The sequence below is a fragment of the Oncorhynchus nerka genome, linkage group LG4, assembly GCF_034236695.1.
Source record: "Oncorhynchus nerka isolate Pitt River linkage group LG4, Oner_Uvic_2.0, whole genome shotgun sequence".
Taxonomy (NCBI): Eukaryota; Metazoa; Chordata; class Actinopteri; order Salmoniformes; family Salmonidae; genus Oncorhynchus; species Oncorhynchus nerka.
In genome coordinates, this window is record NC_088399.1 from 85,591,651 (window position 1) to 85,611,516 (window position 19,866).

At 41.8% G+C, this 19,866-nt stretch overlaps 1 protein-coding gene across 2 annotated transcripts in view; it reads right to left on the minus strand.

The window, feature by feature from the left end:
• Positions 1-19,866, minus strand: part of LOC115123163 (engulfment and cell motility protein 1) — a 234,667-nt gene that overhangs the window by 177,505 nt on the left and 37,296 nt on the right. Inside the window, exon 2 of one of the 2 annotated variants that reach the window (XM_065017982.1) lies at positions 10,229-10,339. The exons of the other annotated variant lie outside the window; for it this stretch is intronic. The gene's annotated coding sequence lies outside the window, so the exon portion shown is untranslated. The remainder of the gene's footprint in view (positions 1-10,228; positions 10,340-19,866) is intronic. 2 annotated transcript variants of the gene reach the window in all.

A 19,866-nucleotide genomic window follows, 5' to 3' on the forward strand; every position in this document is an offset into this window, starting at 1 on the left:
GACTGCACTTCACGTGCCAGTACACCCTTCTTCTTCTTGCCCAACAACAGGCTGATGCGTCTCCAACAGACACACAGGGTGCGTCTCAAAGGGCATAGGGCTCTGGTCAAAGTAGTGCACTCTATAGGGAATTGGGGTGCCATTTGGAACGATACTACAGTAAAGTGAATAGGAGAAGAGACCCAGTCATTCTGCTGTAGAGTTTTAATGTCATAACAACCATAAACCTACACAATGGTTCATGTGTGAATACAGTGCATTTATACAAGAGCTTTATTAAGTCTTATTAAACAATAGTAGCTCAATAACTAAGCTCTTATGAATTGAGACTATTCTGAAGAAAAGCCAAAGCATAAATCCATTTTCCAATTGAAATAAAGAGAGAGAAAGTGTGCAAGTCAGACAGAAAGACAGCGGCAAACAGAGACACATGTTTGTAAATATTGCACACTTCTAGTTGATGGGAAGAAAATGGGAATACAGCCTTAAAGTCAGTCAGTCAGCCAGCCATACAGTCAGTCAGTCAGTCAGTCAGTGCTGAAGATATACTGTCCCATGTCACCAAATCCCTGTTGGTTTCTGCTACCCTAGATTGAGACCTGAAAGAGCCCGAGCGGGGAACGTTTGGGATTGATTTGCTGCTATTTTTACATGTCCTACTTGAAATAAAGGCTTCAGAGATAGTCAGAGACCGTCGGCCTCAACATCAGTGGGAGCCCTGAAAGTGTTTATCGAAATCAAAAAGTAAGTCAAAGGAAAGTCCTTCAGAACCTGAATAAGGGGAATCTCTTTGCTACAGCAGTGTAAATGACACAGACTAGTGATCATCAATGTATTCAGGAGTTGTCATGACAAGGCAACGGAGAGAGACATATTCCTCCTCTCCTTCCACCCCATTCCCACTGTAACAGGAAAATATTGCATTCTTTAGAGCAACAAAAATAAACATGCTGTAAGCCACACACACACACACACAGTGCATTTTATAAACAGAAAGGTCGCCTCAGTTCACCTTGGTATGCAGGAGGATTCACATAGCAGCAGTTTCATTTCTCATTGGCCCATAAATCTAAATGGGACATACACTTTTAACAATAACCATTGTATGTGTCTCAAATAGCCCCCTGATCCCTTTGTAAGTGCACTACTTTTGACCAGGGCCTTATGGGTCCTCCTGCTCTGTCGGCCCTGGTCAAAAGTAATGCACAATAAAGGGAATAGGGTGCCATTTGGGATGCAGACATGTCTTTGAGAATAAAGCCGAGGCAGGCTATTATCCTCTAGCTATTAGAATTCCAACTAGCTGTGATGACTGATCACAGGCAGTAATACTCTGCAGTAGCAGTGACATTATACACATGACGGTGCATTACAGCACTGCCTCCAGGGCTTCTGGCACTGTCATGCCTTACAGAAGTCCCTCTTGAATCTTAAGGTAATACTTAACGTAAACAAAACTAAATCCATGCTATTATCTAGGTCCCATAACATCTAGGTCACATAACGTTGCCTGAAGTGACCTTGAAATTACTAGCCTGAACAGAACACAAATCGAAAGGAGTTCCCTCTGGTAAATATCTTGACTAACCTGTACCCGCACATCGACTCGGTACCCCCTCTACATAGCGCCGTTGTTATTTTATTGTGTTACTTATTTTTTTACTTTAGTTCATTTAATATATTATTTCTTAACTCTTATTTTTCTTTGTCTGCATTTTGGTTAAGGGCTTGTAAGTCAGCATTTCACAGTAAGGTTGACACCTGCTGTATTCGGCACGTGACAAATACAATTTGATCTTGGTATCTGGCTAGATGATAAATATGCATGTTACTGAGCTGGTAAAGAAATTGATGATCAACATGTGATTATTTTTACAGAAATAGAGCATGTCTGTCTTTTGATAATAGAAAGGAAGTTGTCCAGGCAATTTTTTGTCTGTTTTAGATAACCAGGATATAATCTACAGGCATGCAGAAGCTTCCACACCTAAACCTCTTAGATGCTGTTTTCCCATTGTGCCCTTAGATTCATCACTGGCAGGGTCCCCTAGTGGTTAGAGCGTTGGACTAGTAACCGAAAGGTAACAAGATCGAATCCCCGAGCTGACACGGTCAAAATCTGTCATTATGCCCCTGAACAAGGCAGTTAACCCACTGTTCCTAGACCAGTTAACCCACTGTTCCTAGACCAGTTAACCCACTGTTCCTAGACCAGTTAACCCACTGTTCCTAGGCCGTCATTGTAAATAAGACTTTGTTCTTAACTGACTTGCCTAGTTAGATAAAAATGACTGGTGATGGTTTTAGAACTCACCATTGTGTATTGTATCAAAAGGTGGGTTGGGCCTCTGTACGTAGCAGCATTCCCTTCGGTTACTTTACAAAGCGCTCCTGCAGAAACGGCCAACGTATCGGACCACACTGGTCAAGGACACCATAGAATACAGTACAAGAGCAAAAGATTGGATAGTGCAAGAGGTTCCAAGGGTGGCTTCTGATTTAGGGAGAGACGGTACTAGTTTTTGTGCTCCACAGATGTGGATCATGTTGCAGGGGAGGCTCAGGCTTGATTGCCTGTTGCCCTGTAGGGAATGTAAAACATTAGTGGGGAATGATCTAAGTGAGGTAATTTAATACTTTTATTGTGTTTTGTATTGACATGTGTGTTTGTATTGCGCAGGCTCATTTGAAAAAGAGACTTGGTCTCAATATGACGCCCTGTTAAAAAATAAAGGTTAATAAATCAAATGCAATTAACGTGCTGGTCCCAAACATCCTCCCATTCACAGGACACACACGCACACGGTGGAGGACCGACACAGTGCAGAGGGATCTTGTCAGGAGAGACAGCTCTGCATCTCTCCCTCCCCCCACTCCCCCTGCTGTGGTGCAGAATGCTGTGAATGGCCACAGTCACCAGCGCTCACTAGACAGAGAGTCACTCTGTGACCAGCACTGGAGACCAGACAGAGTCTCAATATGTGACCAGCACGGCAGATCAGGCAGAGGGGAACAAAGGAGATACTGTGATCTTCAATCACATGGACGCTCATAGTGCTAATGGAGGCACATAAACACACCCTCTCGTTCTGCCAGCTGTCCTCCTACCGCTCCCTGGGCCCCTTTGGCCCCCCAGCTGTGACTGATACCCCCACCTCCAGCAGGCTTGGGTGAGTTCCAGGGAGGCCTGGATTTTACAAAACACAGCCGTCACCCCCACCGAGTTCCCCCTGTACCCCCATCCCTGCTGCCAGAAGTACTAGGACCACAGTGTAATTCCTCACCCCTGCAGATCAGGCTCACTGAACAGCTAGTAGCTAGCTACATGCACCACCTTCAACAACCCTCCACCTCAATCATCTCTGCCAATAGCCCAGGCTGTGTGGAGCCTAGCTATGTCAGAGAAGTGATACTGAATACTGCTGGCTGGGGACATTTAAAAGCGGGAATCCTTCATGTGCAATATTACAACAACATATAAGTTACTGCAAACAACCAACACATTTTTCCCCTCTGACATCATTGCACAACCGATAGAAGAGCACAACATGTATATTACAAATAAAAACCAAACACCCTTAGTTCAGCAACAAAAACAAGAGTGGTGGTGGGGCCGGCCATTGGTGCTGTTTCCCCCCTACTACAGACGCCATCTTTTACTGACACTTACCTCATGCCGCCATTGTTTGCTTTACCACCCTCATCTCTATACCCATGCCTTTACAAAGCCAATAAAAACAAACTATTTGTCACATGGACAGAATCCAAAAGGAATAAAATAAATGTGTGTATTTATTGTACACGTGTAGTGTGTGTGTGTCAAAGTCATGTATGAGATATATGTGTGTGTATACACACACACACACACACCATTTAAATAACAAAACGATTAAATAACTCATATGGAATCATGTAGTAACCAAAAAAGTGTTAAACAAAACAAAATATATTTTATATTTGAAATTCTTCAAAGTAGCCACCCTTTGCCTTGATGACAGCTTTGCATACACTTGGCATTCTCTCCACCAGCTTCATGAGGTAGTCACCTGGAATGCATTTCAATTAACGGGTGTGCCTTCTTAAAAAGTTAATTTGTGGAATTTCTTTCCTTCTTAATGCGTTTGAGCCAATCAGTTGTGTTGTGACAAGGTAGGGGGTTGTATCCAGAAGATGGCCCTATTAGGCAAAATATCAATTTCATATTATGGCAAGAACAGCTCAAAAAAATGAGGACTGCCACAGGAAAGGAAGACCCAGAGTTACTCTCTGCTGCAGAGGATAAGTTCATTAGTTACCAGCCTCAAAAATTGCAGCCCAAATAAATGCATCACAGAGTTCAGGTAACAGACACATCTCAACATCAACTGTTCAGAGGAGACTGTGAATCAGGCTGTCATGGTCGATTTTCTGCAAAGAAATCACTACTAAAGGACACCAATAATAAGAAGAGACTTGCTTGGGCCAAGAAACACGAGCAATGGACATTAGACCGGTGGAAATCTGTTCTTTGGTCTCATGAGTCCAAATTTGAGATTTTTGGTTTCACCTACTCAGCGTCTTTGTGAGGTGGTGGTGTGATGGTGCTTTTCGGCAGGGTGCTAGCCATGGGCCCTCTGACCACACTGCAGGGTGCTGGACCTGGGCACTAGGGTTGCATCCCAAATGGCACACTATTCCCTTCATAGCACAATACTTTTGACCATTGTTCTATGGGCCTGGGTTAAGTAGGGCACTAGATAGATTTGGGATGCAGCATAGGCCTTTCATCTCTCTGCTTCAGTCAGACTAAAACAGGGATCATCAACTAGATTCAGCCGTGGGCAGATGTTTTGTTGAGCGGATGGTCGGGGGGGACATAATTACAAATCATTTATAGACTCAAATTGACCACAAGAAGCCCAAACAGATGAAATATTTTACTAAAACATTTGTTTTCATACACTGAGTGTACAAAACATTAGGAACACCTGCTCTTTCCATGACATAGGCTGACCAGATGAATCCAGGTGAACGTTATGATCCCTTATTGACATCATCTGTTAAATCCAATTCAATCCGTGTAGATTGGCAAAAAGGGGTGCAACTCAATATTAGGAAGGTGTTCCTAATGTTTTGTACACTCAGCGTATATCTCTCTATTATACGTGGGAATACTTTGGAACAGATGTCCCCAAAAAATAAATCACTTGGAGCTGATTCACTGTTGTTTTTAGTCTTTAATCTCCATCAATTAAAACAATTAATTGGGGGGCAAAATGTAAAAATAAATCACGTGGGCCAAATTCAGTCCATGGGCCGTCAGTTGAAGAACCCTGGGCTAAACCGTTCATTGGGTTTGAAGAGGGCTGTTATTCTTTCCTCTAGTAACATTTATACGACACTACTGCTCAGGGCACTCACACCCTCCACTTATGGTGCAGTAGTTTCATGCGATTGAACTCTAGTCTATTTTGGGATATGAACATCATGAACAAAGAGAATTTAAAACATAATTGTTGTTTTTTCTGGGTTAATTATTGCATGTAACCCATACTTATGTGTAACATGGAGAGAGAACAAATATGAAGAGCAAGGCCTCTATGCTGTGCTTCAAACTGAGCTCTCATTGCAACGGGTAATATGTCATTATAATGATGTCATCAAATAGCATCCATTTGTCACAATGCTGTGAATTCAGAGGAACAACAGATCTTGTTTCACATGGTGTGTTCAACTCAAGAGGCCAGACTCTGGCCAGACTCATATGAATATATTGAGAAACAACCACAGCAAAAGGGGTTGTAAGATGACACGGTTTGTGGCCTTGTTTCCTGCAAAGTATCTGTTTGTACAGGAAATAGATCAGATCACATGATGCAGCAACAGGAAGTGGTGGCTCACCTTCCACTAGTCTGGGGCATTCCCCCTCCTCCACCCCGTTCTAAGGGCACACTCTGTCCTGTTTTTCTACTGGGGCTCCTTCCTTCCTTCCATCTAGACTGTCTGTTTGGATTCAGAAAAGCACAGACCATTTAGACAGATCTCAGTCTGTCCCTCCAGGCAAAGAGACTACCTTCAACACACAAGCCTCCAGCCCAGCCAGCCAGTCCTAGACTATTAGAGCTGCAAGTGCTGCTGCTGGCATCAAAAGCACTGTCCCTCTATTTGTAGACACTCGGCTCTGGGGAGTGCAGAATCTGACAATCGGTGACAAAGTTCCACAGCAGGTGGCCTGCAGATGTTGTGGGGGGATTGACTTGCCAACAATGGTGACAGTCAGGGAGAGTGAGAATTCCAGTTCAGCAAAATAAGAAAATAAAATGCCTTGAGGGTCCTCTTCCATCCAACTGCAATGTTGACCCAAACATAGGCTGTTCCCTACATAGTGTACTAGCTTTGACCAGAGCCCCTATTGGCCCCTATTCCCAACACTGTCTGCTCTGCTGTAGCAACCGCAGAAGATAAATCCACACAAGGAAAAGAGAAACAAATCTCCTCACAGCTAGCCCCCCCCTCCATGCTCCAGTTGGCCCCACCAGGTGTGTGTGTGTGTGCAGGGGAAAGCCAACTTCCACAGATGTTGCTGTAATTGAATACACCTCTGCCTCCTGGGAGAGCAAGGGATGTGACAGACAGGGGGAGGGGGGCAAAATCACCCTGGCAACGAGTGATACATAATCCAAACTGGAGCAGTTGTTATGGCTCCCGATGTTCTAATCTGGAGTGTCCGGCAGATGCTCTGTGAGCAGATTCAGAATCACCACACAGGCAGACAGGCTCCTCATTTGAGGACAAAGATGAATATTACAGAGGCGTCAATCCCCCCCCCCTACCGGGTGAAGAAAAGCGTGAAGGTGTGAGTTTAAACAGGCAGAAAATGACTGGCTGAAAATACCAAAGATACAGAGAAAACATCACAGATTCTGCATGCGTCCCAAATGGCACCCTATTCCCTACATTATAGCGCACTACTTTTGAGCAAAACCCTATGGGCCCTCGGCAAATGTAGTGCACTACACAGTGAATAGGTTGCAATGCTATTTGGGACAAACCCACTGCTTTTCTTGAATGTTTTTATGATCTGCCAGATTCCAGGTTTTGTGAGCTGATGTTAAACTCAAGGTCAGCCTGCGATGAATGACAGAGTCAACTTAAGAGAGTGTATCACTGCCTTGGGAGCATGACTCCACCACAACACAACACACACAGTAACAGTCTTATCTAGCTTTCCTGATATCCAGAATTCAGGGTCAGTATAAAGATCACAGCACCACAGAGGAAGTATGAAACAAGCTCTCACGTTGAAAGCATTAACACATTTGTAGACCTAATCAGTGTTTGGAAATGAATATCTGCAGTTAATTTAGCTAGTACTACATCCTTAAAACAAATCTCCGCAATATCTCTCAAATATTAGTCTCTTTCAAATAAAACATCTATCTTGGTATCATAATTATTAAATGCCAGCCTTATGCAATTTTCTTTCCTTGATGTGGTAAAAAGGAGCCCATCCATTTGGTTTGCGTACGTAGTGTTGTTTCATTAGGCTATGGCCTCATTTGCATAGCCAGACCTTACTGGAGTGGTAATGAGAAACAGATCAAAGAGATAACAAGAGGGTCAGTCAAGGGAGGGGGGAGGAAGAGACACACAGAGATAGAGAGCCGAGCAACCTGGTCCATCCCTCAATCCAATCTAACGCTGTGCTTTATTTCCAGTTCATCTCATGACCCATCCATTCATATGTGTTGCCCTCTTCCATCAGGGCCAGGCTTTGATGAGACCTGCATCCTGCGCTGTGAGCGGGGGGGAGAAGAGCTCTGTGGCTGTGACTGGCATGCCGCGTCCATGCTGCACAAGGCATGGACAGGGAGCAGGGGGGAGAGACGCACGCAGACACACTCGGACGGCAGAGCTACAGCGTAGGGAGAATGTGATGTAGTGCTCTCCGTCAGGGTAAGGGACAGGCCTGTGAATCACTGTCAGGGTAGAGTCACACTCAGAACAGAGGCTATATAGTCTACCGTAGAGACGGGATCAGAACAGAGGCTATATAGTCTACAGTAGAGACGGGATCAGAACAGAGGCTATATAGTCTACCGTAGAGACGGGATCAGAACAGAGGCTATATAGTCTACAGTAGAGACGGGATCAGAACAGAGGCTATATAGTCTACAGTAGAGACGGGATCAGAACAGAGGCTATATAGTCTACCGTAGAGACGGGATCAGAACAGAGGCTATATAGTCTACCGTAGAGACGGGATCAGAACAGAGGCTATATAGTCGACAGTAGAGACGGGATCAGAACAGAGGCTATATAGTCTACCGTAGAGACGGGATCAGAACAGAGGCTATATAGTCTACAGTAGAGACGGGATCAGAACAGAGGCTATATAGTCTACCGTAGAGACGGGATCAGAACAGAGGCTATATAGTCGACCGTAGAGACGGGATCAGAACAGAAGCTATATAGTCGACAGTAGAGACGGGATCAGAACAGAGGCTATATAGTCTACCGTAGAGACGGGATCAGAACAGAGGCTATATAGTCTACCGTAGAGACGGGATCAGAACAGAGGCTATATAGTCTACCGTAGAGACGGGATCAGAACAGAGGCTATATAGTCGACAGTAGAGACGGGATCAGAACAGAGGCTATATAGTCTACAGTAGAGACGGGATCAGAACAGAGGCTATATAGTCTACAGTAGAGACGGGATCAGAACAGAGGCTATATAGTCGACAGTAGAGACGGGATCAGAACAGAGGCTATATAGTCGACAGTAGAGACGGGATCAGAACAGAGGCTATATAGTCGACAGTAGAGACGGGATCAGAACAGAGGCTATATAGTCTACAGTAGAGACGGGATCAGAACAGAGGCTATATAGTCGACAGTAGAGACGGGATCAGAAGAGGCTATATAGTCTACCGTAGAGACGGGATCAGAACAGAGGCTATATAGTCTACAGTAGAGACGGGATCAGAACAGAGGCTATATAGTCTACCGTAGAGACGGGATCAGAACAGAGGCTATATAGTCTACAGTAGAGACGGGATCAGAACAGAGGCTATATAGTCTACCGTAGAGACGGGATCAGAAGAGGCTATATAGTCGACAGTAGAGACGGGATCAGAACAGAGGCTATATAGTCGACAGTAGAGACGGGATCAGAAGAGGCTATATAGTCGACAGTAGAGACGGGATCAGAAGAGGCTATATAGTCGACAGTAGAGACGGGATCAGAAGAGGCTATATAGTCGACAGTAGAGACGGGATCAGAAGAGGCTATATAGTCTACGGTAGAGACGGGATCAGAACAGAGGCTATATAGTCGACAGTAGAGACGGGATCAGAAAGAGGCTATATTGCCGACAGTAGAAACGGGATCAGAACAGAGGCTATATAGTCTACAGTAGAGACGGGATCAGAACAGAGGCTATATTGCCGACAGTAGAGACGGGATCAGAACAGAGGCTATATAGTTGACAGTAGAGACGGGATCAGAAGAGGCTGTATGGTCTACCGTAGAGACGGGATCAGAAGAGGCTATATAGTCGACAGTAGAGACGGGATCAGAACAGAGGCTATATAGTCTACCGTAGAGACGGGATCAGAACAGAGGCTATATAGTCTACCGTAGAGACAGGATCAGAAGAGGCTATATAGTCTACAGTAGAGACGGGATCAGAACAGAGGCTATATAGTCTACAGTAGAGACGGGATCAGAACAGAGGCTATATAGTCTACAGTAGAGACGGGATCAGAACAGAGGCTATATAGTCGACAGTAGAGACGGGATCAGAACAGAGGCTATATAGTCGACAGTAGAGACGGGATCAGAACAGAGGCTATATAGTCGACGGTAGAGACGGGATCAGAACAGAGGCTATATAGTCTACAGTAGAGACGGGATCAGAAGAGGCTATATAGTCTACAGTAGAGACGGGATCAGAACAGAGGCTATATAGTCTACCGTAGAGACGGGATCAGAACAGAGGTGTGTGCAGCTATTAACATACCGTAAATACCATCGTATATAGATAAACAAAAGCAGGCTAGAGAAATGATGCCAGGGGGCTTGGATGTTGTTTTGGGGGCCTTTGTAATAAGCCCTGAAAATGAGGGGAAACACTAACAGGAGCTATACATTAGCAGAAGGCACTGGGCCCAGTGACCAGGGAGCGTGATCCTCCTGTCATTTTAGTGTAGAACTCTGATAACCACTGAATGAATATACAATTACCTTTATCTTGTGGCAGTGTCTGTGCATCACAGGAGCAGACTGTCTTCCTCCCGGTCAAGCCAGCAGGATCAAGGCTTGATTTCTCACTGATCAGTGTACATCAGCAGTCCCCTTCATAATATTTTCATGTGGAGATCGACGACAGTGATGGAAAGAAGGGAAAAAAAGAGAGAAAGGGAGAGGTTGAAGAGAGCAGGAGCGTGACGAGAAGAGGGTCGCTCCTATGAACGCAACAGTAGGAGAGACCAGTGACCGATACTCTAACACACACGGAGTCCACAGCTGGAGTCAACCTGTGTGAACGCCTGGGTTGTACACCAGCATGCTCCAGCTAATGGAGACCACATGTATATAACAGAGAGAAATATGATCAACACATACATACTACAGGGAAGTAAATACCAAAACGTTCATCTGACTGGTTCATACTACAGGGAACTAAATACCAAAACATTCATCTGACTGGTTCATACTAAAGGGAACTAAATACCAAAACGTTCATCTGACTGGTTCGTACTACAGGGAACTAAATACCAAAACATTCATCTGACTGGTTCATACTACAGGGAACTAAATACCAAAATGTTCATCTGACTGGTTCTTAGTACAGGGAACTAAATACCAAAGCACTAAAACGTTCATCTGACTGGTTCGTACTACAGGGAACTAAATACCAAAACGTTCATCTGACTGGTTCGTACTACAGGGAACTAAATACCAAAACACTAAAATGTTCATCTGACTGGTTCGTACAACAGGGAACTAAATACCAAAACGTTCATCTGACTGGTTCGTACTACAGGGAACTAAACACCAAAACATTCATCTGACTGGTTCGTACTACAGGGAACTAAATACCAAAACACTAAAATGTTCATCTGACTGGTTCGTACAACAGGGAACTAAATACCAAAACGTTCATCTGACTGGTTCGTACTACAGGGAACTAAATACCAAAACACTAAAACGTTCATCTGACTGGTTCGTACTACAGGGAACTAAATACCAAAACACTAAAACGTTCATCTGACTGGTTCGTACTACAGGGAAGTAAATACCAAAACACTAAAACGTTCATCTGACTGGTTCGTACTACAGGGAAGTAAATACCAAAACATTCATCTGACTGGTTCGTACTACAGGGAACTAAATACCAAAACGTTCATCTGACTGGTTCGTACTACAGGGAACTAAATACCAAAACACTAAAACGTTCATCTGACTGGTTCGTACTACAGGGAACTAAATACCAAAACACTAAAACATTCATCTGACTGGTTCATACTACAGGGAACTAAATACCAAAACGTTCATCTGACTGGTTCGTACTACAGGGAACTAAATACCAAAACACTAAAACGTTCATCTGACTGGTTCGTACTACAGGGAAGTAAATACCAAAACACTAAAACGTTCATCTGACTGGTTCGTACTACAGGGAAGTAAATACCAAAACATTCATCTGACTGGTTCGTACTACAGGGAACTAAATACCAAAATGTTCATCTGACTGGTTCGTACCTCGGGTAACTAAATACCAAAACACTAAAACGTTCATCTGACTGGTTCGTACTACAGGGAACTAAATACCAAAACATCCATCTGACTGGTTCATACTACAGGGAACTAAATACCAAAACGTTCATCTGACTGGTTCGTACTACAGGGAACTAAATACCAAAACGTTCATCTGACTGGTTCGTACTACAGGGAACTAAATACCAAAACGTTCATCTGACTGGTTCGTACTACAGGGAACTAAATACCAAAACACTAAAACGTTCATCTGACTGGTTCGTACTACAGGGAACTAAATACCAAAACACTAAAACGTTCATCTGACTGGTTCGTACTACAGGGAACTAAATACCAAAACGTTCATTTGACTGGTTCGTACTACAGGGAACTAAATACCAAAACATTCATCTGACTGGTTCATACTACAGGGAACTAAATACCAAAACGTTCATCTGACTGGTTCTTAGTACAGGGAACTAAATACCAAAGCACTAAAACGTTCATCTGACTGGTTCGTACTACAGGGAACTAAATACCAAAACGTTCATCTGACTGGTTCGTACTACAGGGAACTAAATACCAAAACACTAAAACGTTCATCTGACTGGTTCATACTACAGGGAACTAAACACCAAAACACTAAAATGTTCATCTGACTGGTTCGTACAACAGGGAACTAAATACCAAAACGTTCATCTGACTGGTTCGTACTACAGGGAACTAAATACCAAAACACCAAAACGTTCATCTGACTGGTTCGTACTACAGGGAACTAAATACCAAAACACTAAAACGTTCATCTGACTGGTTCGTACTACAGGGAACTAAATACCAAAACACTAAAACATTCATCTGACTGGTTCAAACTACAGGGAACTAAATACCAAAACGTTCATCTGACTGGTTCGTACTACAGGTGACTAAATACCAAAACACTAAAACGTTCATCTGACTGGTTCGTACTACAGGGAACTAAATACTAAAACACTAAAACGTTCATCTGACTGGTTCGTACTACAGGGAAGTAAATACCAAAACACTAAAACGTTCATCTGACTGGTTCATACTACAGGGAACTAAATACCAAAACGTTCATCTGACTGGTTCATACTACAGTGAACTAAATACCAAAACGTTCATCTGACTGGGTCATACTACAGGGAACTAAATACCAAAACGTTCATCTGACTGGTTCATACTCCAGGGAACTAAATACCAAAACGTTCATCTGACTGGTTCATACTACAGGGAACTAAATACCAAAACGTTCATCTGACTGGTTCTTAGTACAGGGAACTAAATACCAAAACACTAAAACGTTCATCTGACTGGTTCGTACTACAGGGAACTAAATACCAAAACGCTCATCTGACTGGTTCATACTACAGCGAACTAAATACCAAAACGTTCATCTGACTGGTTCATACTACAGGGAACTAAATACCAAAACACTAAAACGTTCATCTGACTGGTTCATACTACAGGGAACTAAATACCAAAACGTTCATCTGACTGGTTCATACTCCAGGGAACTAAATACCAAAACGTTCATCTGACTGGTTCGTACTACAGGGAAGTAAATACCAAAACACCAAAACGTTCATCTGACTGGTTCATACTACAGGGAACTAAATACCAAAACGTTCATCTGACTGGTTCTTAGTACAGGGAACTAAATAACAAAACACTAAAACGTTCATCTGACTGGTTCGTACTACAGGGAACTAAATACCAAAACATTAATCTTACTGGTTCGTACTACAGGGAACTAAATACCAAAACGCTCATCTGACTGGTTCATACTACAGCGAACTAAATACCAAAACGTTCATCTGACTGGTTCATACTACAGGGAACTAAATACCAAAACACTAAAACGTTCATCTGACTGGTTCATACTACAGGGAACTAAATACCAAAACACTAAAACGTTCATCTGACTGGTTCATACTACAGGGAACTAAATACCAAAACGTTCATCTGACTGGTTCATACTCCAGGGAACTAAATACCAAAACGTTCATCTGACTGGTTCATACTACAGGGAACTAAATACCAAAACGTTCATCTGACTGGTTCATACTACAGGGAACTAAATACCAAAACGTTCATCTGACTGGTTCTTAGTACAGGGAACTAAATACCAAAACACTAAAACGTTCATCTGACTGGTTCGTACTACAGGGAACTAAATACCAAAACATTAATCTGACTGGTTCGTACTACAGGGAACTAAATACCAAAACGCTCATCTGACTGGTTCATACTACAGCGAACTAAATACCAAAACGTTCATCTGACTGGTTCGTACTACAGGGAACTAAATACCAAAACACTAAAACGCTCATCTGACTGGTTCATACTACAGGGAACTAAATACCAAAACGTTCATCTGACTGGTTCTTAGTACAGGGAACTAAATACCAAAGCACTAAAACGTTCATCTGACTGGTTCGTACTACAGGGAACTAAATACCAAAACGTTCATCTGATACTACAGGGAACTAAATACCAAAACACTAAAACGTTCATCTGACTGGTTCATACTACAGGGAACTAAATACCAAAACACTAAAATGTTCATCTGACTGGTTCGTACAACAGGGAACTAAATACCAAAACGTTCATCTGACTGGTTCGTACTACAGGGAACTAAATACCAAAACGTTCATCTGACTGGTTCGTACTACAGGGAACTAAATACCAAAACACCAAAACGTTCATCTGACTGGTTCGTACTACAGGGAACTAAATACCAAAACACTAAAACGTTCATCTGACTGGTTCGTACTACAGGGAACTAAATACCAAAACACTAAAACATTCATCTGACTGGTTGAAACTACAGGGAACTAAATACCAAAACGTTCATCTGACTGGTTCGTACTACAGGTGACTAAATACCAAAACACTAAAACGTTCATCTGACTGGTTCGTACTACAGGGAACTAAATACCAAAACACTAAAACGTTCATCTGACTGGTTCGTACTACAGGGAACTAAATACCAAAACACTAAAACGTTCATCTGACTGGTTCGTACTACAGGGAACTAAATACCAAAACATTAATCTTACTGGTTCGTACTACAGGGAACTAAATACCAAAACGCTCATCTGACTGGTTCATACTACAGCGAACTAAATACCAAAACACTAAAACGTTCATCTGACTGGTTCATACTACAGGGAACTAAATACCAAAACGTTCATCTGACTGGTTCATACTCCAGGGAACTAAATACCAAAACGTTCATCTGACTGGTTCATACTACAGGGAACTAAATACCAAAACGTTCATCTGACTGGTTCTTAGTACAGGGAACTAAATACCAAAACACTAAAACGTTCATCTGACTGGTTCATACTACAGGGAACTAAATACCAAAACGTTCATCTGACTGGTTCATACTACAGGGAACTAAATACCAAAACGTTCATCTGACTGGTTCTTAGTACAGGGAACTAAATACCAAAACACTAAAACGTTCATCTGACTGGTTCGTACTACAGGGAACTAAATACCAAAACATTAATCTGACTGGTTCGTACTACAGGGAACTAAATACCAAAACACTAAAACGCTCATCTGACTGGTTCATACTACAGCGAACTAAATACCAAAACGTTCATCTGACTGGTTCGTACTACAGGGAACTAAATACCAAAACACTAAAACGCTCATCTGACTGGTTCATACTACAGGGAACTAAATACCAAAACGTTCATCTGACTGGTTCATACTACAGGGAACTAAATACCAAAACGTTCATCTGACTGGTTCATACTACAGGGAACTAAATACCAAAACGTTCATCTGACTGGACTGAACTAAATACCAAAACGTTCATCTGACTGGTTCATACTACAGGAAACTAAATACCAAAACACTAAAATGTTCATCTGACTGGTTCATACTACAGGGAACTAAATACCAAAACGTTCATCTGACTGGTTCATACTACAGGGAACTAAATACCAAAACGTTCATCTGACTGGGTCATACTACAGGGAACTAAATACCAAAACGTTCATCTGACTGGTTCATACTACAGGGAACTAAATACCAAAACGTTCATCTGAATGGTTCATACTACAGGGAACTAAATACCAAAACGTTCATCTGACTGGTTCATACTACAGGAAACTAAATACCAAAACACTAAAATGTTCATCTGACTGGTTCATACTACAGGGAACTAAATACCAAAACGTTCATCTGACTGGTTCATACTACAGGGAACTAAATACCAAAACGTTCATCTGACTGGTTCATACTACAGCGAACTAAATACCAAAACGTTCATCTGACTGGTTCATACTACAGGGAACTAAATACCAAAACGTTCATCTGACTGGTTCATACTACAGGGAACTAAATACCAAAACGTTCATCTGACTGGTTCTTAGTACAGGGAACTAAATACCAAAACACTAAAACGTTCATCTGACTGGTTCGTACTACAGGGAACTAAATACCAAAACATTAATCTGACTGGTTCATACAGGAACTAAATACCAAAACACTAAAACGCTCATCTGACTGGTTCATACTACAGCGAACTAAATACCAAAACGTTCATCTGACTGGTTCGTACTACAGGGAACTAAATACCAAAACACTAAAACGCTCATCTGACTGGTTCATACTACAGGGAACTAAATACCAAAACGTTCATCTGACTGGTTCATACTACAGGGAACTAAATACCAAAACGTTCATCTGACTGGTTCATACTACAGGGAACTAAATACCAAAACGTTCATCTGACTGGTTCATACTACAGCGAACTAAATACCAAAACGTTCATCTGACTGGTTCATACTACAGGAAACTAAATACCAAAACACTAAAATGTTCATCTGACTGGTTCATACTACAGGGAACTAAATACCAAAACGTTCATCTGACTGGTTCATACTACAGGGAACTAAATACCAAAACGTTCATCTGACTGGGTCATACTACAGGGAACTAAATACCAAAACGTTCATCTGACTGGTTCATACTACAGGGAACTAAATACCAAAACGTTCATCTGACTGGGTCATACTACAGGGAACTAAATACCAAAACGTTAATCTGACTGGTTCATACTACAGGAAACTAAATACCAAAACACTAAAATGTTCATCTGACTGGTTCATACTACAGGGAACTAAATACCAAAACGTTCATCTGACTGGTTCATACTACAGGGAACTAAATACCAAAACGTTCATCTGACTGGGTCATACTACAGGGAACTAAATAGCGAAACGTTCATCTGACTGGGTCATACTACAGGGAACTAAATACCAAAACGTTCATCTGACTGGTTCATACTACAGGGAACTAAATACCAAAACGTTCATCTGAATGGTTCATACTACAGGGAACTAAATACCAAAACGTTCATCTGACTGGTTCATACTACAGGAAACTAAATACCAAAACACTAAAATGTTCATCTGACTGGTTCATACTACAGGGAACTAAATACCAAAACGTTCATCTGACTGGTTCATACTACAGGGAACTAAATACCAAAACGTTCATCTGACTGGGTCATACTACAGGGAACTAAATAGCAAAACGTTCATCTGACTGGGTCATACTACAGGGAACTAAATACCAAAACGTTCATCTGACTGGTTCATACTACAGGGAACTAAATACCAAAACGTTCATCTGAATGGTTCATACTACAGGGAACTAAATACCGCGTTCATCTGACTGGTTCATACTACAGGAAACTAAATACCAAAACACTAAAATGTTCATCTGACTGGTTCATACTACAGGGAACTAAATACCAAAACGTTCATCTGACTGGTTCATACTATAGGGAACTAAATACCAAAACGTTCATCTGACTGGGTCATACTACAGGGAACTAAATAGCAAAACGTTCATCTGACTGGTTCATACTACAGGGAACTAAATACCAAAACGTTCATCTGAATGGTTCATACTACAGGGAACTAAATACCAAAACGTTCATCTGACTGGTTCATACTACAGGGAACTAAATACCAACACTAAAACGTTCATCTGACTGGTTCATACTACAGGGAACTAAATACCAACACTAAAACGTTCATCTGACTGGTTCATACTACAGGGAACTAAATACCAAAACGTTCATCTGACTGGTTCATACTACAGGGAACTAAATACCAAAACGTTCATCTGACTGGTTCATACTACAGGGAACTAAATACCAAAACGTTCATCTGACTGGTTCTTAGTACAGGGAACTAAATACCAAAACACTAAAACGTTCATCTGACTGGTTCATACTACAGGGAACTAAATACCAAAACGTTCATCTGACTGGTTCATACTACAGCGAACTAAATACCAAAACGTTCATCTGACTGGTTCATACTACAGGGAACTAAATACCAAAACACTAAAATGTTCATCTGACTGGTTCATACTACAGGGAACTAAATACCAAAACGTTCATCTGACTGGTTCATACTACAGGGAACTAAATACCAAACGCGTTCATCTGACTGGTTCATACTACAGGGAACTAAATACCAAAACGTTCATCTGACTGGTTCATACTACAGGGAACTAAATACCAAAACGTTAATCTGACTGGTTCTTAGTACAGGGAACTAAATACCAAAACACTAAAACGTTCATCTGACTGGTTCGTACTACAGGGAACTAAATACCAAAACATTCATCTGACTGGTTCGTACTACAGGGAACTAAATACCAAAACGTTAATCTGACTGGTTTGTACTACAGGGAACTAAATACCAAAACATTAATCTGACTGGTTCATACTACAGGGAACTAAATACCAAAACGTTCATCTGACTGGTTCATACTACAGGGAACTAAATACCAACACTAAAACGTTCATCTGACTGGTTCATACTACAGGGAACTAAATACCAAAACGTTCATCTGACTGGTTCATACTACAGGGAACTAAATACCAAAACGTTCATCTGACTGGTTCATACTACAGGGAACTAAATACCAAAACACTAAAACGTTCATCTGACTGGTTCATACTACAGGGAACTAAATACCAACACTAAAACGTTCATCTGACTGGTTCATACTACAGGGAACTAAATACCAACACTAAAACGTTCATCTGACTGGTTCATACTACAGGGAACTAAATACCAAAACGTTCATCTGACTGGTTCATACTACAGGGAACCAAAACGTTCATCTGACTGGTTCATACTACAGGGAACTAAATACCAAAACGTTCATCTGACTGGTTCATACTACAGGGAACTAAATAACTAAAAAACGTTCATCTGACTGGTTCATACTACAGGGAACTAAATACCAAAACGTTCATCTGACTGGTTCATACTACAGGGAACTAAATACCAAAACGTTCATCTGACTGGTTCATACTACAGGGAACTAAATACCAAAACACTAAAACGTTCATCTGACTGGTTCGTACTACAGGGAACTAAATACCAAAACGTTCATCTGACTGGTTCGTACTACAGGGAACTAAATACCAAAACGTTCATCTGACTGGTTCGTACTACAGGGAACTAAATACCAAAACGTTCATTTGACTGGTTCATACTACAGGGAACTAAATACCAAAACACTAAAACGTTCATCTGACTGGTTCATACTACAGGGAACTAAATACCAAAACGTTCATCTGACTGGTTCATACTACAGGGAACTAAATACCAAAACGTTCATCTGACTGGTTCATACTACAGGGAACTAAATACCAAAACGTTCATCTGACTGGTTCATACTACAGGGAACTAAATACCAAAACACTAAAACGTTCATCTGACTGGTTCATACTACAGGGAACTAAATACCAAAACACTAAAACGTTCATCTGACTGGTTCATACTACAGGGAACTAAATACCAAAACGTTCATCTGACTGGTTCATACTACAGGGAACTAAATACCAAAACGTTCATCTGACTGGTTCATACTACAGGGAACTAAATACCAAAACGTTAATCTGACTGGTTTGTACTACAGGGAACTAAATACCAAAACATTAATCTGACTGGTTCATACTACAGGGAACTAAATACCAAAACGTTCATCTGACTGGTTCATACTACAGGGAACTAAATACCAACACTAAAACGTTCATCTGACTGGTTCATACT